Source organism: Schistocerca gregaria, chromosome 4 (assembly GCF_023897955.1).
Source record: "Schistocerca gregaria isolate iqSchGreg1 chromosome 4, iqSchGreg1.2, whole genome shotgun sequence".
Classification (NCBI taxonomy): Eukaryota; Metazoa; Arthropoda; class Insecta; order Orthoptera; family Acrididae; genus Schistocerca; species Schistocerca gregaria.
In genome coordinates, this window is record NC_064923.1 from 469,149,160 (window position 1) to 469,168,208 (window position 19,049).

The 19,049-nt window shown below is 40.5% G+C and overlaps 1 protein-coding gene across 1 annotated transcript in view; it reads right to left on the reverse strand.

The window, feature by feature from the left end:
- Positions 1 to 19,049, reverse strand: part of LOC126267133 (G-protein coupled receptor 52-like) — an 882,235-nt gene that overhangs the window by 832,981 nt on the left and 30,205 nt on the right. The window contains exon 2 of the mRNA XM_049972056.1: positions 1,569 to 1,689. The gene's annotated coding sequence lies outside the window, so the exon portion shown is untranslated. The remainder of the gene's footprint in view (positions 1 to 1,568; positions 1,690 to 19,049) is intronic.

Sequence of the window (19,049 nt, forward strand, 5' to 3'; positions counted from 1 at the left end):
TTTTACTCCTCTACGCAGTTGTTTTAGTCAAGCAACACACCGACTTTTTATCTTTTAATTTCTGCAACCGACCATCTGTCCTTTATAGTGTGTGAAACATTAATTCTGCATTTATCTATGTATATATTTTAATCATGCAAGAACTCAACCTTTCATCTTTTAATTTAGGCAACTGACCTACTGTCTTTAAATTATGTAAAACATTGATTTTTTTCTATTGACGAGTACAATTTTTTAAATATTTAAAATATTTAGAATAAGTTGCCCAATTCTATCCGTCGACAGCCAAACACTCTGCCATATGGGGCTATGGGGGCGAAATAACAATAAAGAAAAATATTGGAACTCATGTAAATATGGAATATTGGAACTCATGTAAAAATGACAGTTACAAATAGAAAACATCACATATGCAGTGCAGGCAAACATCTTTTCGTTATAAAAATGTTTTCCTTTTATTTTTTGTATTGGAGCTTCTGATTCTCAGTTAATTTGCGTCTCCTTATTGAAAAACGTCAGTCATCTGCAGTAACGGAAACGTGAGCCTTTTTACTAAGTTTACGTCTGTTACATTCACTGTAAACCACTTAAAATGTGCTCTAGAGGCCAGCCTGTAGAAATAATAGAGCACATTGCAAAGTTTGAGTGATCAGTGAAGGTGATCAAGGGGATAAAAGTGTGGAATTTGGTACTTCATATGATTGACGTGCGACAAAATCTGAATTCCATTTGAAGCCTCAACTCAGCAGGATGGGGCTATGGAAATACACTAGACTTGTATTCAGGAGGACGATGGTCTTAATTCCCATCCGGCGATTCGCATTTAGTTTTCCCCTGATTTCCCTAAATACCTTCAGGCGACTGCTGGGACGGTTGCTTTGAAAGCACACGGCCGACTTTCTTTCTCATTTGTCCCTTATCAGGTTTGCGGACCGTCACCAATGGCTTCCTCTTCGAAGGACGTTAAACTGTAATGTTCGTTCCTTTCATTTGCAATTACACAAATCTGTAGAACTGTTCGACTACTGTTGCTTTTGGAGGTACACATTTCTCATCGAGAAAGATTTACGGAGCGCAGAAATATATTTCCTATTACAGCATTAAACACACCATTGCTACCATGTCGCCAAACAAATTCTCACGACCATCGCATTTAATGAAAAACGGATAGCGTAGAATGAGGTGATGCTTCTCTTCCAGTAGGTAATTTGAAGGGATCGGCGGAAGAAAGTTTTGATTTACGAGAGCGACAGTTTGAGTTAAATTCACAAAAAAAGAAAATAATAGATTAAGACAAAAAAATTGATTTAGGGGCAGCACTGTCTGTTAGTATGTATTGGCCTACTTGACAACTGCACAGCGATCCAAGCGGAATACTAAAAAAAAAATTAAAACAGTCATGGCCACATAAAAAATTACTAAAATTGTGATTGGTTTTACTCTTTTTTGAAACCATATTCAGACCATCCTCTGGAATGTAAGTGCAGTTACAGACTTAGAGGGACATCTGACAACAAAATATGAAAAACTGAACGTCTAAACGTAGGAATAATTAATAGAAAATATACCCAATCGTGGCAAATGGAAGTGATGAACGGAGCAGGTACAGGCTCTCGAGGCACGAACGGTAGCTGCCGGGTGGTGTGGAGAGGGTATGGCTTAAGTGGTAGACGCTCGGACCACCGTCTTCTGCATGACATCAATAGCAGCTACTGAGGCGCACAGTAAGTAAAAATGTTACAAAAATACAATGTAGTAACATGAAATTCAAAAAGTGAAATCTAAGCTGAATAACAACAAAACATAACTGCAGAACAAGCAATTTATAAGAATACATTACGTAAAATTACTGGCTCAGGCAATTTATAACGCTGATATGCTTGATGGTGCTGGATTTTCCTCACTTACAAATTTGTATACAAATATAACTGATTACAGAAATAACTGACATAATTAAATATAATCTACTACGAAATAAAATTATGAGTACAGAAGAAGTGTCCAAATTTATTGAACTACTTGGAACTACTTAACAGTTAAATGCTTTTCTTTTAAACATAAAATACAGCTTAAAAGATATGGTCATTTTGTGGTCAAAGTTCTTTCCTTATCTAGATTTTCTTGCCAAGATGTGAAGGAGAAATTGTGGTTCTGTTTTGACCAAACACAGTTTTTCTGTTTTTACTGGCCATAAATGGTTCATCAAAGTTTCAACATCTTCAGCAGGTTTGATTTATCGTCTGTTGAACAATATACGAAGCATTTACGCATTATAATACTTGCCAGCTTTTTCAGATTATTGACAGGAATATTAACACGAAGAATCAATATAGAACTTATTGTTACATATTAGTGTTCACAAGCCTGTTTGGTATTTGCACCACAATTATAATTATTGCATTCCAATATGTCATCTGAAGTTAAAAAGCGTTTATCAATTTTAACGTAATTTTTATGTTTTATATTTTGGCCTTATATGATATTATTGATTTTTTATTTTTACTTCTTTTCTATTGTTCTCCTGTCTGTATATTATGGTGTTTTGTAAACAAAGTTTTACTATTTTATCTTTCTCATTTACCAGTTTTTTTAGAAAATTTTTCGAAAGAAGTGTTGAAATATGCTGTCTGTGATTAGGCCATGTGAGATATTGATGGGGAGGGCGAGCGCACGTTGTGTGCATATGCCTGCCCTTACCTTTTGTAGATCTTACGTTCTCGTGCTTCTACAGGATGTTTAAGCGGAGCTTCCTAGCGCATACTGTTTCACTATTTGTGTGATGTTCAGTTGTTCTGCCATTTTTTTTCTGGGTGGGAATTTTGAATTTTGCAGAGATCCTAGGCTTTGTGTGTGTGTGTGTGTGTGTGTGTGTGTGTGTGTGTGTGTGTGTGTTTGTGTTTGTGTGTGTGTGTATGTGGAGTGTACGTATGTATTTATGTGTGTGTGTGTGTGTGTGTGTGTGTGTGTGTGTGTGTATGTGGGCATGTGTTTGTTTTGTGTGTCTTAGTCGGTCTTCTGATAATTCCTTTAGAGCTGACAATGGGGTTTCGTAGCATTATGCTGTGCATTCATTCAGCACTTCCTTTCCTTCTACTATAGCTTTTTGTATATGGTAAGTTTCTTCTATTATAAGTTTCTATAGGCGGCTGTTGCTGTATTTAAGAATTTTTCGGTCTGTGTTTATGTCTGTTGGTCTGTGTTTCTTGTCCACGAGACGATGTGAGACGATATGTTAATGTGAAGTGACTGCTGTTACTCTCGCGTGCCCTTCTGTGATCAGTCTAGCTGATGTTGAGTTTTCTACTTGTTTGTCCAATATAAACTGAGTTGCAGTCTTGACACATAAACTGGTAGATCTCAGATGTGTTGTGTTTGCCTGTGTTGGCGCTAATGGTTCTCAGTTTCTGTTGTATTGAGTTTCCTGTTCTGTAGACAATTTTCAGTCTTTTTTTAAAATTTATTGGCTATTCCGTGAGCTGCTTATGTTACAGATGAATGTGTGCCTTTTGTTTCTAGTTCTATATGCTTCGTTTTCAGACGTGTTGAGTATGTTTGTGGGATGTATGCTTATGATATGTGTCTGTGGTTGTTTATTGGTGTTGATCTGGTAGCTGGTGTGCGTTGGGTGCATTATCCATTATTTTGATTTAATTTGTCTGTAACATTTGTTTTGTATTCAAAGGACAACAAACTAAATGTCTTAGGCATCGCAATACACAGACACAATAACCAACATATTTTCCATACCCAGAAAACCCACAAGCAACAGCACAACTATACATCAACAATCAAACCGCAAGTGGAAAATTCAATATGAAACACACTGAACACAGATGGGCACTTAATAGAAATGGAAATCATTCCTTATTAGCAGAACATCACAGGGAGAAGAAACACACACCAACACACACAGAAACAGGTTCAAAAATTCTTAAATACAGCAATAGCCACCTACAGAAACATATAACAGAAGAGAATTACGAGATATAAAAAGCCATAGTTGAAGTAAAGGAATTAATGAATGAATGCACAGCACTATGGTATAGAAACCTATTCTCAGCTCTAAAGGGATTATCAGAAGACCGACAAAGACACATAAAACACACACACACACCCACACACACACACACACACACACAAACAAACAAACAAACAAACAAACAAAAACGCACCCTTCGCCCCCCCCCCCCCTCCCTACAGCCTATTTCTCTAAATGATGAAAAATTCATACTCAGAACAAACAGTGAAGCAGTATGTGCCAGGAAATTCCGCTCAGGCATCCTGCAGAAGCACAAAAACACGAGATCTACAAAAAGCAAGTTTATATACATAGTCTTCGCCCTCTCCCCAATCAACATTTCACAAAATCTATTCGCAATCAGCATATTTCAACACATTTTTCAGAAAAAATTGTACTCTAACTAAAAAATGATTATCAAAGAGAAAATAGCGAAATCTTGTTTAAAACACATAATATACAGACAGGAGAGCAGTAGAAAAAAATTAAAAAGGCCTACATAATAAATCTAGAAATTACGTTAAAAACGTTGATAAATGCTTATTAATTGCAGATGACATATTGTGAGGCAATAATTGTAGCTGTCCTGCACATAGCAAACAGACTTATAAAAACCAATATGGATTAATAAGTTGTATATTTGTTCTTCATGTTAATACTTCTGTCAGTAATATGAAGAAATCTGGTAAGTGTCATAAAACATAAATATTCTGCATGTTGTTCAACAGGTAATATATAAAAACCACTGAAGGAGGTGAAACGTCCCTGAACCATGTATGGGTAGTAAAATAAGAAAAATAATATTTGCTCAACACAGTCACATTTCATTATTACATGTCAAAAAGATGGTTTGGAAATGGAAGACTCTGTAGCAGGCAGCTTAGCGAAAATTTTTGTTACTCTTGTCGAACTACAATTTTCAGAGACGACTCTAAAATCACAAGTAAAATCCACTACTAAAAAGTTATGTTGACGACACTCTGTTATTTTATAATAGTTCCAGATGTGAAATGCTCGCACTTACTGATATTTTAAATGAAGTTCAACGTAAGCTTTGATTCACTGAAGGCCGAAGAAGAATATATTTTTTTGTATATCACCATTTTTGTCATATATAGAAGGACATCTGCGATGCCATTATTAATGCTGCGTCCTGCAATCTTTCTAAATTAAAAAAACTTTTTTTCAACAAATGATCTGTAGAATACCCGTAAGTCTGATGTAATTCGAAAAGAAATGAAACTTCCCATAGACGTCTCTAAGGACTCCGATTTTAATAGCAGTGAATCTGATTTTTGTATCCAATAAGTGACAACAGTTAGGAAACCATGTATCGGAAATTTTCTAAAATGACCAATATGGGGAATATTTAAGACAAAATGAGTAAATTATTTTGAAACATTGAACAGACTACTGCTAAGCTGTTACAGAATATGCTTAAACACACTAAAGGTAACTTCGACAATAAATACCTAAATTCTGGCGTTTATAAACTACTGTATGATGACTATGACAATATTTCGGGCAGATAGGCTGTAATTTCTCCAATCGGTTTAGAGAGCAATCATCAGGCTTCGCCCATGGTAACGCGCATAAAGTCTTATTAAATACTGTAGATGAGCCATAAATTTATACACATAACAAAGAGAAGCCGTTATCTTTACTGAATGATAAGTTAGGTTTTGGAGACGAATATTTTTTGATCTTTTTTGATGATTGGTTGTAGCAGATACCTGTTCTTTTGTTTGATACTTTTAACGACAGATGCCTTATTTGAGGTTTTTAAAGTTGTATTCTTTGTTACGCCATTTCCGTTAATGTTTTATCAGCTTGTTTGTATTTTAACGCAAACCTCTAAGTATTTCATCCAACGGTGGTCCATTAAGTTGAATTACTATGATGACTATAACTGTGGACACAAAATTTTTAGGTTCGTTATTTTATGACTGACGCTAGTGGGTACTGGGTAACATTCTGCAACCTTCATGTGTCCGTGGTGGCCAACGGCGTACAGATCGTCACTGCAAAACTCGATGCAGCGACCACGTCACTGTAGCCACGTCTAAAGTTATATTTGCCTTGTCGGCGATTCATCATGTTGTATACATCGCCATGATTACTAGCGGCGGATGACGGATACATTAATGGATACTCGTGTTTGCCACTCCATGTCAACACGCAGAAGCGGCTAGTGGCTATTACCTCTCCGTTATAACTAAAGTGCAGATACCCGCAGAGATCCAATGTGGGTTGTAATTCTCGTGTGACAGCGAAACGTGGTAGATACGCAAATGTGTTAATACTGAACCTACTTGCTCTAGAAAAGAAATTAGTTCGAACTGTGCCCATCAAGTGAAAATCTGATGCTGTACACTGTTTGCATGACGGTCTAGCCTCCGAGCTGCCATTTTAAAAGCCGTGACGCGATCAACTGTATGGATACCGGGAAGAGAGGCTGTGCGCTGTTAGTGGAAATGTTTTATGTGAACGGCAGCAATTACAGGGCTGCACTGAGAGAGAATCACTGACAGAAATGTTTATGGAGAGGCCCAATGTCATTAAATTGTTTAAAGAAGAAGATAATGAAATTCGAAAACACGGGTGAGCTTGGTGTGGCACCTGGGAGAGGAAGGCGTCCCATCCCTCTGAAAATTATCGACGAGGTGTCTGTTTCTGTGACTGATCGTCCAAATAGCCCTGGATAGTGCTAGTTCTCGTACAGCGTCATCAGAATTGTCCATCCATGGTCAACAGTACGGAAAAAATGGCGGTCTGGTTTACACTGGTACTCATACGAGATACAGACTGTGCAATAACTGAATCCCCATGATTCACAGCAATTTACGGAACTTGCCTTAGTTTATGGCGCAGATCGAAGTTGAAGACGTCTCCAGTCAATATTCTATGAAGTAACAGCGCACATTTCACACTACAGGATGCAATGAACGCTCAGAAATGCTGAATCACTTAATCTCTGATACTGTTGTGCATTAGAGCCACTGCACTCGCCACATGTGACTGTATCTTATGGATTCACAAGCACGTTAGTTCTTGGTCCCTCTTCATCGAAGAGTATACGCCCCGAGGGCCCGTGAGGTGTACCGTGACGTCTGCACTTTATCGAGTCATCCTTCCATAGATCGTGAGTCCTGCTTTGGAAGACATCAGCTGTGTGGAAATCACTCGTTTCATGCATGATGGAGCAACACCTCACGTCGCTTCCCCAGTGAAAGATATTGTTAATGCAACCATGCTCGAAGTGTTATCTCCAGAGATTTTGCAGAAGCATGATGTGCAGGATCACCAGATATGAATCCATGAGACTTTTAAGTCTGGGGGTATCTAAAGCAACGCGTTTACCACGGACACTTTCAGTATATACCTTATCTGAAAGCCAGTGTGCAGGCACACATTGCTCAGATGCCATCGTTACCGTCGCGAGCGTCTATTCATCATGTAGATTTACGGACGTGCATTTCGTCGACGTCTCCGGAGCTCATAGTAAACAAATTGTCGAAGCAGCAGTTAATAATAAAATCAACATTATGGCTTCCTCACTTGTTTGACCTTTTCTGCTCTCGTGCCGTTCCTAGTAGGCTACATTTGGATACATTTCTGTACGGCTTTCTTGCATTCACAGTGCCAGATTTGCACCTGACGGCCAAAATTAATTTTTTCCCAGAGTAAATCGGTTCCGCATTAGCCGGTTAAAATATCTTGCATGTTTCTCTGCCTTAAGATAACTACAGCGCATGCTGGGCCTCTGGGAACAGCTGTAATTTAATCGTAACCACCTGGTACTATCGTTTGGTAGCTTCAGACGGTTCGTATGGCTACTTCACGCCATCTCCATGCGAACCAACGGCATGTCAGAAGATTATCTTTTGCTGTGGTTAGGCCCTGTGTATCGATGCCATGTATAAGAACTGCACATAGAGGGCCGTATTCGTTCTCATAACTGATTTCTGTTACCTACCTAACTATAGTTTTACTTAATGTATTATAATAAACTGATTCCTCTAGCAGTTATGTTTTGTTGTTCTTTAGCTTAGATTTCACATTTTGTATTTTATTTTGCATGTCTATTGTGTACGTATATCATTTTTCTAACTTTTCTCTTACTGTGCCTCCCTGTGCTAGTGTATATCTTAACTCCGATCGTCTCCATTGGCTGTGGTTTTTATGTCACCCTTTTATCACCCCCATTTTCTTGTAAGCGTTCCCCTTTCATTTATGTTGTAAAACCGTTTGGGTGAAGAGCGGTGGTCTGTGCCGCTGCCATGGGGCAGGGGAGTTAAATTACAATAAAGAAAAAAAAAGAAAAGAAAAGAAAAACAAGTTAGCCAGCAGTTGATGTCCATCTCTCAACAGACGGTATCGGCTCCCTTCATCACTTCCACCTACCAATATTGGGTACATTTTTTATTTTTTATTGTTCTTACAATTATATATCCCAGTTCGTAATCTTCTGTTGTTAGATGGCCCCCGAAGTCTGTAAATGTACTTACATTTCGGAGAATGGTCTGAAGATGGTTTTAAAAACAAATGAAACTAGTGACCATTTTAATAAATGTTTTTGTGTGATAAAGACTGTGTTAATTAACAAAATTAATCATATTATTCTCTGCTAAACTGAAAGTCAGAGTTTTCTTCTGCCGACCCCTTCTGCTGTTTCTTCACTAGTCGGTCACAAACACATAATCTGATCAAAATTATCCACACGCAGCTATTCAGTGCTGCACTGGCCACTAGATGTAACGAGAGACGGACCCGCTAATATAAGAGCAGATGGAGATTATTGTGTTGTCAGAATAGAAGAAGTAATAGCAGAACAGGTCGGTCAGCAGAGGACTTTGGCTTCCAACGTGGACTAATAACTGGATGTCACCTGAGTAATGAATCCACCCTGTCTAAAGCTGTCCAAGTCAACTGTAGGTTTTAGAAACGCGAAGGTACAGCCACAGCTACACCAAGACCAGACCGACTTAACGTAAAGACGGTCAGACACCTTCGAACATTGTGGAGGATGGCTGCATAAAGTCTCATGAAATCAGCAGATGGGTCACTCACGAGTTTATATTTCTAAAAGCAATTCAGCTAGGGAGTTACAAAAGATGGGGTGGAGGGATGTGGGGTGATGAATCACGCTACTTCCTGTGGCGATCCGATAGAAGGGTTTTGGTTAGGCGAATTCCTGGACAACGTTACCTCTCATCATCCGTAGTGTGGACAGTGAATCGACGAGGTTGTGATGTTACGGTATAGGTACGTTGTTCGTGGTTTGTGTTCATTTCACTTTAGAAAAAGCTTAATGCAGAAGAATGTGAACACATTTTGCAGCATTGTGCACTGCGAACAGCAGAGGAAGAGTTCGGAGATGACGGTGGTTCGTATCGGTATGACGATGCCCACTGTAAAAATCAGCCTACGTAAGGCAATGGTTAGTGAATAATAAGATTCCTGAAGTGCACTGGCTATCCCAGGGCCATAAACTGAACACAATGAGACGTATTTCGGACACGGTAGAACATCGACTTCGTTCCAGGGCCCACGATCCAGCATCAGTATCTTCCCAGCTTTCGGCTTTCATGTAATGATGAACTGCCATTCCTCTACAGACATTCATACTCCTTACTGGGAGTACCCTAGCAGAGATCAAGCAATCATAAAGAAGAAAGGTGGATATACCCCATATAAATGTCCTGTAACAGGTTTCTGGATACTTTTGATCACATAAAACACACAGGAGAATTAGATTAGGAAATTAGATACTGAAAGTAGAAGATGAGTTTTGCTATTTGGGGAGCAAAGTAACTGCTGATGGTCGAAGTAGAGAGGATATAAAATGTAGACTGGCAATGCCTAGGAAAGCGTTTCTGAATAGGAATTTGTTAACATCAAATATAGATTTGTCAGGAAGTCTTCTCTGAAAGTGTTTGTGTGGAGTGTAGGCACATATGGAAATGAAGCATGGACGATAAATAGTTTAGATAAGAAGAGAATAGAAGCTTTCGAAATGTGTTGCTTCAGAAGAATGCTGAAGATTAGATGGGTAGATCACGTAACTAAATCGTAGAGGGAAACCTAGAAATGACTACTTTAAGCAGATTCAGAAGGATGTAGGTTGCAGTAGGCACTTGGACATGAAGCAGCTTGTATAGGATAGAGTAGTATGGAGAGCTGCATCAAACCAGTCTCTGGACTGAAGACCATAGCAACAAGGCACACAGTTAAATCCGAGACACTATCGTTCATCGTGTGGAACTAGATTTGGCCCTAATAGCTGACATTGGTGATACACCCTGGCAAGTACTCTGTAAGACACTGAAAGTACTGTGGAACTTGGCTATCCTAGAGCGCTCAACCACTTTGCATGTAACTTAAGAAGTTGGCAAATTGTAGATTAATGGCATACATGCCTCGATCGACGGCATCCAGTATGTGCTCCAAAGGACTGGGATCACTATCCTGGAGGCCAAATCAGGTTAACGATGGCTGACCCTGCGTAACTGCAGGACAAGGCTCAAGGGATAGATAGATGGAATCTGCATTGTGCAAAAAGTGGTAATCGACCCTAAACAATAAGAGGTATAATGTCATCCCCATGAATACCAACAAGAGTTTCTTTTAATTTCAGGTGCACGATAAACCACAAAATTTAAAGAATGATTGAGTTAAATACCTAGGGATTACAATTACGATCAAATGAAACTGGATCTATCACAGAGAAAATTTTTGGAAGAAGGAGGAGTATGTTTTGTTGGCATAACACTTGTAGATGCAACAATCTACTGAGGAGACCGCAACACTGCATTTACCACTTCACTTATATAGTGCTGATGTATGGGATCCTTACCAGACAGAAGTTCAAAAAAGTAGCTTGTTTTATATAGTCACGAAACAGGAGAGAGGATGTATGGATATTATATGCTAGTTGGGACGGCGGTAATTAGACCAATATGAGAAAAAGTACCACCACAGCTGTGTCCTGAAATGTCTTTATTCTGTCACATGGCGCTGGAGACAACAGAGTGTTATTTCTGATGAAAGCTAGCCCACGTGTGCCAGTAACAAGGATTCAACAGTAAATGCGCCGAATACTCTTTTGTCAGTGGTGAGGCCTGATGATGGTGGTAATGCGCCGTTGAAACTAGTCGTGTCATAGAATAAAGACATTTTCAAGATACAGCTGTGGTTGTACTTTTTCTCATACATATCATCAGCTGAAGCCTCTCATCCATGCAATACAACAAACATCCATAAATTAGATCAATCGCGGTTTTCGTTGCAGCAAAATCTTTTGGTGCAATTTCATCACCAACGTTGACCTCCAAGAGCGAAAATATTTTGACTCTCATCTTCATAGGGAAAATCGTAATTAAATAATTGAAAACAAAGCCCGCTCGGAAATGTTATGATGCTCTCTTCTCCTACGTGGTTTTCGAGTATGGAACGGTCGATAAATAGTCTGTAAGCGCTTCTGTGTTCGCACTGCCATACTTGCAGAGTCCTCGGTAGATGTAGAGAAGAGTGGTCTCTCTTTTTATAAAACAGCCGCATATATTACGATAGCTAACATATATTTTTTCACACTCTTTTTCGAACATCATAAATTGAATGCTGCTGAAAAAAGAGGGTGAGAATATTTTTTACTGAAATAACTCACTGGACTCAATTTGTATTTTATCGTGGAAGTTGACAGATGATATTTGATATGAGAGGAGCGCTCAATATTTGAAAAATATGATTTATTTTTTTCTGACAGAGCTGAACACTAGTAAAATACCTGAATCATTAAAATTCAGTAAATAACCAATATTGGGTCTAGTGGTTTTTAAGCTAAAGAACGAATTTTCTACGAGACCATAACGAGACGATCACTGAACTTGTTGATGTTGTTTCTTATCCACTAGTAGCTGGTAAAAAGACTTTGATGTTATAGTCGATTTCCATGTTTTTTTTTTCAATTCTTTCCTTCTTTCTGACGTCTTGTTTGACCTCGCCGAACGAGAAATCGTTTACATTATATTTAAGTAATTATTAAACTGTTTACATTGAACTAAGAAAAGTGCGGAAGTTAAACCTAAAAATATCATTTCAGGTGAACCAAAGACTGCGATTTCTTGATAGAACACTTAGCAGATTCAACAGAAATACTAAAGAGACGGCTTACAGCACGCTTGTCTGTCCTCTTTTGTCTTACTGCCGACATCATTGAAACAAGGGCGTTTCCGTTGCTTTGAGATCTTCTCACGAAATTTCAATTACCAACTTCCTTCTCTGAATGCGCAAATATGTTGTTGACGCCGACCTGCATAGGGAGAAACGATATTACAATAAAATAAATTAAATCAGAGCTCTCACGAAAAGATACAGGTGTTCGTTTTTTTCCGTGCGCTGTTATAGAATGGAGTAATAAAGAATTATTGTGAGCGTGATTCGACGAACCGTCCTCCAGGCACTAAAGTGCGATTTGCAGACTACCTATGTAGATGTAGATGTAGATTTCCGAGTACACTAGGCTGTTCTTCGAATGTTTCTATGATTTCCATGACTGTGTGATGGATCTGACGAAAGTTCACTATGTATCCTGCCTTCATTGCTATAATAACATATTAAAGACTGCCGGAGTCTTGATTTTCATCTAAATTCCGAACTGTGAACGTAGCATTGCTGAGTACATGATCAGTATGAGCGGTTGCGTCTCGTGACAGCCGAGGTCAACGTCAACATATTCCCACTGCGACTGTCAGACGTACTTGACTTTCACATTACGTTGAATGTCGATACAGATAATTCAACTGCAGGCGAAAGAATTTGACGTTGTGCACGAGTCTGCGTGAGACTATCTAAAGCAGTTCCATTGCAACGGAAAATATTAACCGAAAATAGATCGCAGGGGATTTGTTTCACTGATTGATTGGTTGTAGTCTCTGCATTACGGTTCACGATTTAATTTGCAACAGTTATCATTGACAAGTCAATTTCTACCGTGATAGCTGCCTTGAGAAGCAAATGAACAACGTTTTATATAATTAAGAATTGTCACCAAATAGCTCATCGTATTGAGCGTGTGCGTAAGTTCCCATGAAGTGCAAAAATTTACTAGAAATATGTGTATTAACTGAAGATACGAGCGAAGCTTACAAGAGCTACTAACATCATACCGTAGCAGAAGATCTTGCCGAGAACCCGAGAAAATTCTGGTCGTACTGAAAATCGCCAATTGGGCCTAAGTCTTCTATCCAGTCACTCGTCGACTAATCTGGTGCGGCAGTAGAAGACAGCAAAAGTAAAGCTGAAGTTTTAAATTTAGCATTTAAAGAATCATTCGCGCAAGAGAATCTTACAAAAACACCATCGTTTGACTATTTCACAGACTCCCGTTTGAAGGACGTATGAATAAGCATTCCTGGCATACAGATGCAACTGAAAGATATGAAAGCAATTAAGTAGCCTGGTCCTGATGGAATCCCAGTTTAGTTTTACAGAGTACTCTACAGCACTGGTCCCTTACTTAGCTTGGATCTATCGCGGATCTCTCTAACAGTGTACACTCCCAAGGGACTAGAAAAAAGCGCATGTGACTCCTGTTTATAAGAAGAGTAAAAGAACGGACGCGTTAACATCGCCTTATCGCAGAATCCTTTAACATTTTCAGTTCTAATACAGCAAATTTCCTTGAGAGGTAAAAGGTTTCGTCCACCCATCAGCTCGGTTTTATGAAAGATCGCTCAGCTTTCCCTCTTCTCACTTGATATCCTGCTAAGTATGGATGTAGGGTAACAGGCAAAATCCGTATTTCTAGATTTCCGAAAAGTAAGTGCAACACTGCCGTCTATTAACGAAAGTACAAGCATACGTAATACTTTCAATGATTGTGAGATGCTCGAAGGCTTTCCAAGTAACAAAACTCAGTATTTTGTCATCGACAGCGAGTGTCCATCACAGAGAAGGGTATCGCCAGGTGAGCCCCACGGAAGCGTGATAGGACCACTGTTATTTTCTGTATACAGAAATGATCTGGCGGGAAGAGTACGAAAACGTTTGCGGTTGTTTGCTGACGATGCTGTGGTGTACGGGAAGGTATCATCGTTGAGTGTCATTAGGACGGCACAAGATGACTTAGACCAAATTTCTGGTTGTTTCAGGGCGGGATTTGCCGAGCGGTCTTGCCGCTGCAGTCTTGGACTGTGCGGCTGGTCCCGGAGGAGTTTCGAGTAGTCCCTCGGGCATGGGTGTGTGTGTTTGCGTTAGGATAATTTAGGTTAATTGGGGGGGGGGGGTAAGCTTAGGGACTCATGACCTTAGCAGTTAAGTCCCATAGGAGTTCACACGCGCGCTCTAGTTGTTTCAGGAATGACAGTTAGCTGTAAATATAGAAAGCTGTAAGTTAATGCAGATGAGAGGAAACAACAATCCTGCTTTGTTCGAGTACAGCTTTAGTAGTGTGCTGCTGACAGTCGTATCTATTAAATATCGATGCTTTTCGTTAAAAAGCCGTACGAAGGGAAATGAGCATGTAATAATTGTAGCAGGGGAGGCCAATGGTCGACTTCGGTTTCTTGGGTGATTCATCCATTGCGGAGACCACGTATAGGAAACTAGTGCGACCCATTGTTGAATATTGTTATGGTGTTTGGGATCCGCACCAGGTCAGATCAAGGAAAGACATCGAATGAATTCAGAGCCCGGCTGCTAGATTTGTTATAGGTGGCTTCGAACAACAGCAGTGTTACGGAGGTGCTTCGGTAACTCAAATGGGAATCGTTGGAGTGAAGGCCACGTTCTTTTCGGGGAACGCTGTTGAGGAAATTTAGAGAAGCGGCATTTGAGACTGATTGCAGAACGATTCTACTGCCGCCAACGTACATTTTGTGGAAGGACCACGAAGATAAGATTAGAGAGATTAGTGCTCGTATAGAGGCTTGTAGACAACCGTTTTTATCTTGTTCTAATTCCGAATGAAAGAGGAAAGGAAATGAGTAGTAGTGATACGGGGTACCCTCCTGCTCCCAGAGATGGTTTGCGCAGTATGTATGTAGATGTAGCTATACTTGCAATTAGAATAATAGAGGACGTCGGAGCTGAAGCGAGTGACTCGTCGAAGATGAAAAGTGTGTTAAAGGCCCCGCTTCCGAAACATTGTAAGGGGCGCCGGACCCGGATCAAATTCAACCAGTAGATTAACAACGAGAGCTAGTGTGCCGGCCAGCTTAGACATGATTTATGGCTAGTTTCCGCACTCGAATATGTGAATACCAGCGGGTGTGCACATTATGACTTACGGAAGGCCGTAGAACACGACAAAATGGATCAGGTCGCAGTACATGGAACACCCCCCCCCCCTCCCCCCTGCCGACAGAGAAGATCAGTAGCTTATCCGAACGGCTATTCAGGACAGACCTGCGTCCTCCTCGGTTCTGGTGCAAGAATAGAACAGTGTAACACATAGTGCACTACCAGGGGTGACAATATGTTGCCGTTTATTATGACACGGGTTACATGGGCGTCGTTCACTTCCCCGCCTACGTTTGACGAATACGCAGAAACATGTTAGACGGCAATGGTGTATGGAACGACGTTATTGGGAACAGAAATGGCATCAGATAGTCTTTTAGGATGAATCCAAGTTCTGTTTGTTTTAAAGTGATGGCTGTGATTTGGTTTGTCGCACGCAGGGGGAGCGGCATCATAGCGACTGCATTCGCACAAGACATACGGCGCCAACTGAAGGTCTTAAGGCGTTGGGTGCTATTGGACACAACCACAAGTCACACAGTTGGTGCATTTTCAGTGTACTGTGACCAGAGTGACCAACATGAATGAGAGCCTGCGACCTATAGCCACACCCTTTCTGCAAAAGACCCCAGATGATATTATTCAGCATGACAATGCACGACCACGTGCTGTCACGTGACTTCTTAGTCTCACAGGATATCGCCCTCTTGCCACGGGTTCAACCGATCACTGCCAATCGAAAATGAGTGTGATATGATGAAACGACGGTTGCAGTGCTGTGATCCAATGTTAACCACCACATATGAACTTTGTAACGAGATGAATGCAGCATGGATGGCTGTACCACAGAACGCCATTCGCGATGTATACGCATGCCATAGCGCATGGAACAAGTTATCAGGGCCCATGGCGGATCCTGTGCCTGCTACGCAACAGGACACATGCTGAACCGAGATGACTGAAATTCTAGTCATTTCTGCAGAACATGTCATGTTAATACGAACGTCCTGTCTCTAGTAGTTCAAGATGTCCTGTTTCTTCTGAACATAATTGTACATCTACATCGATACGCCGCAGTCCACCGTACCGTGCATGTCGGAGGATGTCCAGAACCACCACGAGTCACTTCCATTCATGTTCCACTCGCAAACAGAACGAGAGAAATAGGAGCCCTAATTTCTTGCGGCTTATCTTCGTGGTCATTATGTGCAATTCATGTTGGAGGCACCAGATTCGTTTTGCAGTCAGCTCCAAATGCCATTTGTTTAAATTTTTGAACAGTGCTCCTCGAAAAGAAAGTCGCCTTCTCTCGAATAACTCCCATTTGAGTTCCCGAAGCTGCACTGTAACACCTGCGTGTTGTTCGAACCTAGCAACCTGCCTCTGAATTGCTTCGATGTCTTCCTTTAATCTGGCCTTGTGTGGATCCCAAAAACCCGAACTGTACTCAAGAATAGGTCGAGCGCCCTATAACCGGTGGCCTTTATGGATGAGCCACACTTCGCTAAAATTCCCCAATGAACCGAAGTCGACTATTCGCCTTTTCTACCACAAACCTCACATGTTCGTTCCATTTCGTATTGTTTTGCAACGTTATTCCCAGATATTTAAACGACTTGAATGTGTGAAGCAGGACACTATTAAAGCTGTATCCGAACAGTACGGGTCTTTCTCTCCTACTCATCCGCAATTACTTACATTTTGTTACACTAAACGATAGCTGCCATTGATTACACCAACTAGAAATTTTATTTGACTCATTTTGTATTTTCGTACAGTCACTCAACTGCGACACCTCACCATACACCGCAGCAGCATCAGCAAACAACCGCAAGTTGCTTCCCACCCTGTCCGCCAAATCATTTATGTCTGTACAGAATAATAACGGTCCTATCACATTTACCTGGAGCACTCTTTACGTTTCCCTTGTCTCTGATAGAAACTCGCCGTCGAGGACAACGTATTGGGTCCTGTAACTCGATAAGTATTCGAGCTACTCACATATCTGTGAATCTATTCCATATGATCGTACTTTCTTTAACTGTCTGCAATGAGGCGCAGTGTTAAATGCTTTCCGGGGATCTAGAAATATAGGATCTGCCTGTTGCACTTCATCCATTGTTCGCAGTATCTCATGTGAGAAAAGGCAAGATGAGTTTTGCACGAGCGATGCTTTCTAAAACCATGCTGGTCTGGTGGAATTAGCCTCTTGGTCTCAAGAAAAATCATTATATTCGAACTGAGAAGATGTTCAAGGATTTTGCAGCAAATGAATGTTAGGCTTATTGGTCCGTAATTTTGCAGATCCGTTCTTTTGCCCTTCTTACACACAGCGGTCACCCGTGTTTTTTTTTCCAGTCGCTTGGGACTTTACGCTGGGCGAGGGATTCGCAATAAATGCATGCTAAGTAAGGAGCAAATGCCGTAGACTACTCTTTAAAAAACTGAATTGGGATTCTGTCTACTGACACATTGTTGTGAATTCCAACTTTTGCAACTGAATAAGGTTATGTAGACTGGAACAGATAGTGAATAAAGGTGTTGCTTTACATTGTCACAGCTTTGGAGCATCGTTTCTCAAAACTTTTTTCTGTCTCGTATACGTATTTCGCTTCATTTTGGAGTATTGTGCTTGTTATAGTGATATTTTTGCTTATTTTGAAAACGACTGTGTTCTCGTAGGATTGCTAGATTGCTAACTGTCAAACTGCGAGTATGAATCAGCTGTCTTCCAGAACATTCTAGCAGGGTAGAGTCAGCGCGAGGTGGGAGCACGCCTCCCAGAATTTTCAGATACAGGCGGCTAGAGAAATGCTTAAGTAAATGTCACCGTAACATACAGAAAATGGGCGGACATTTAAAAAAAAAAAACTCTGTCGAGGTGTGCTGGGTCTCGCACGGAAGTTTATTTGGTGAAATCGGAGTCAGGCAGTGAAATGATGAAACTTCTACCTTGACTGCCGCGATGGGAAAACGTGTGGTGGGATATGGATCTTATAGATTGTTGAGAGAGGATGTGTACATGTGACTGAAAATTTAAAAAACTTTGGTGATTTTCTTTTCCCTACTTCCCTCCGTATTATTTCATAGTGTTAGGTGCCACACAATTTCTAGTTTTCACATGAACAGCGGCGTGTGTACGATCGATTCTGTCACTTACCATCAATTCTGTGACGCATCAAAATTGACCGACAACCATGAAAGAGTAAAAAGACCTCAAGTAGAGGTACAACACTACTGAACATTCACTGGTACGAAGAATAACATGCATTTGGTGATAACAAACGTATAACTGCGTACCTACGTGTAAGTTTTCCTACACTCCTCTCTCTAAACTGTATGTGCTGACTAGTATTCTTCCCCTCATAACGTCATAAATGTGTGTTATTTGAGCCATTTTCAACTCACAGTCATCGTTAGCACGTCTGAAGACGTCTGCACACTTACTCGCTGCACCGTTCTCTGACATGCACCAACACATCTCTGCGTATGTGGACTGCTGCCCAGCGCCACCATGCGACGACCGCAGGTAAAATGCACGGCATTGTCATACCCCGAGGTGAGTTAAACCCGCAAACCGCCCACCAGAGCGTTGTTTCACAATGTATCAGCATTATCCTTCCTTTACGAGCATGAGTGTAGAATTGGTATCCTGAATAAAACAAATCTGCTTACAGGAATAAAATTTTTGCATTAGTGTGGAAGCCCCGCGTATAAAGGATGCTTCACTCTAGGGCACAAAACAAATATTTCTATATTTTTAGTAGTTTGTGCCTGTGGTTCATGTACG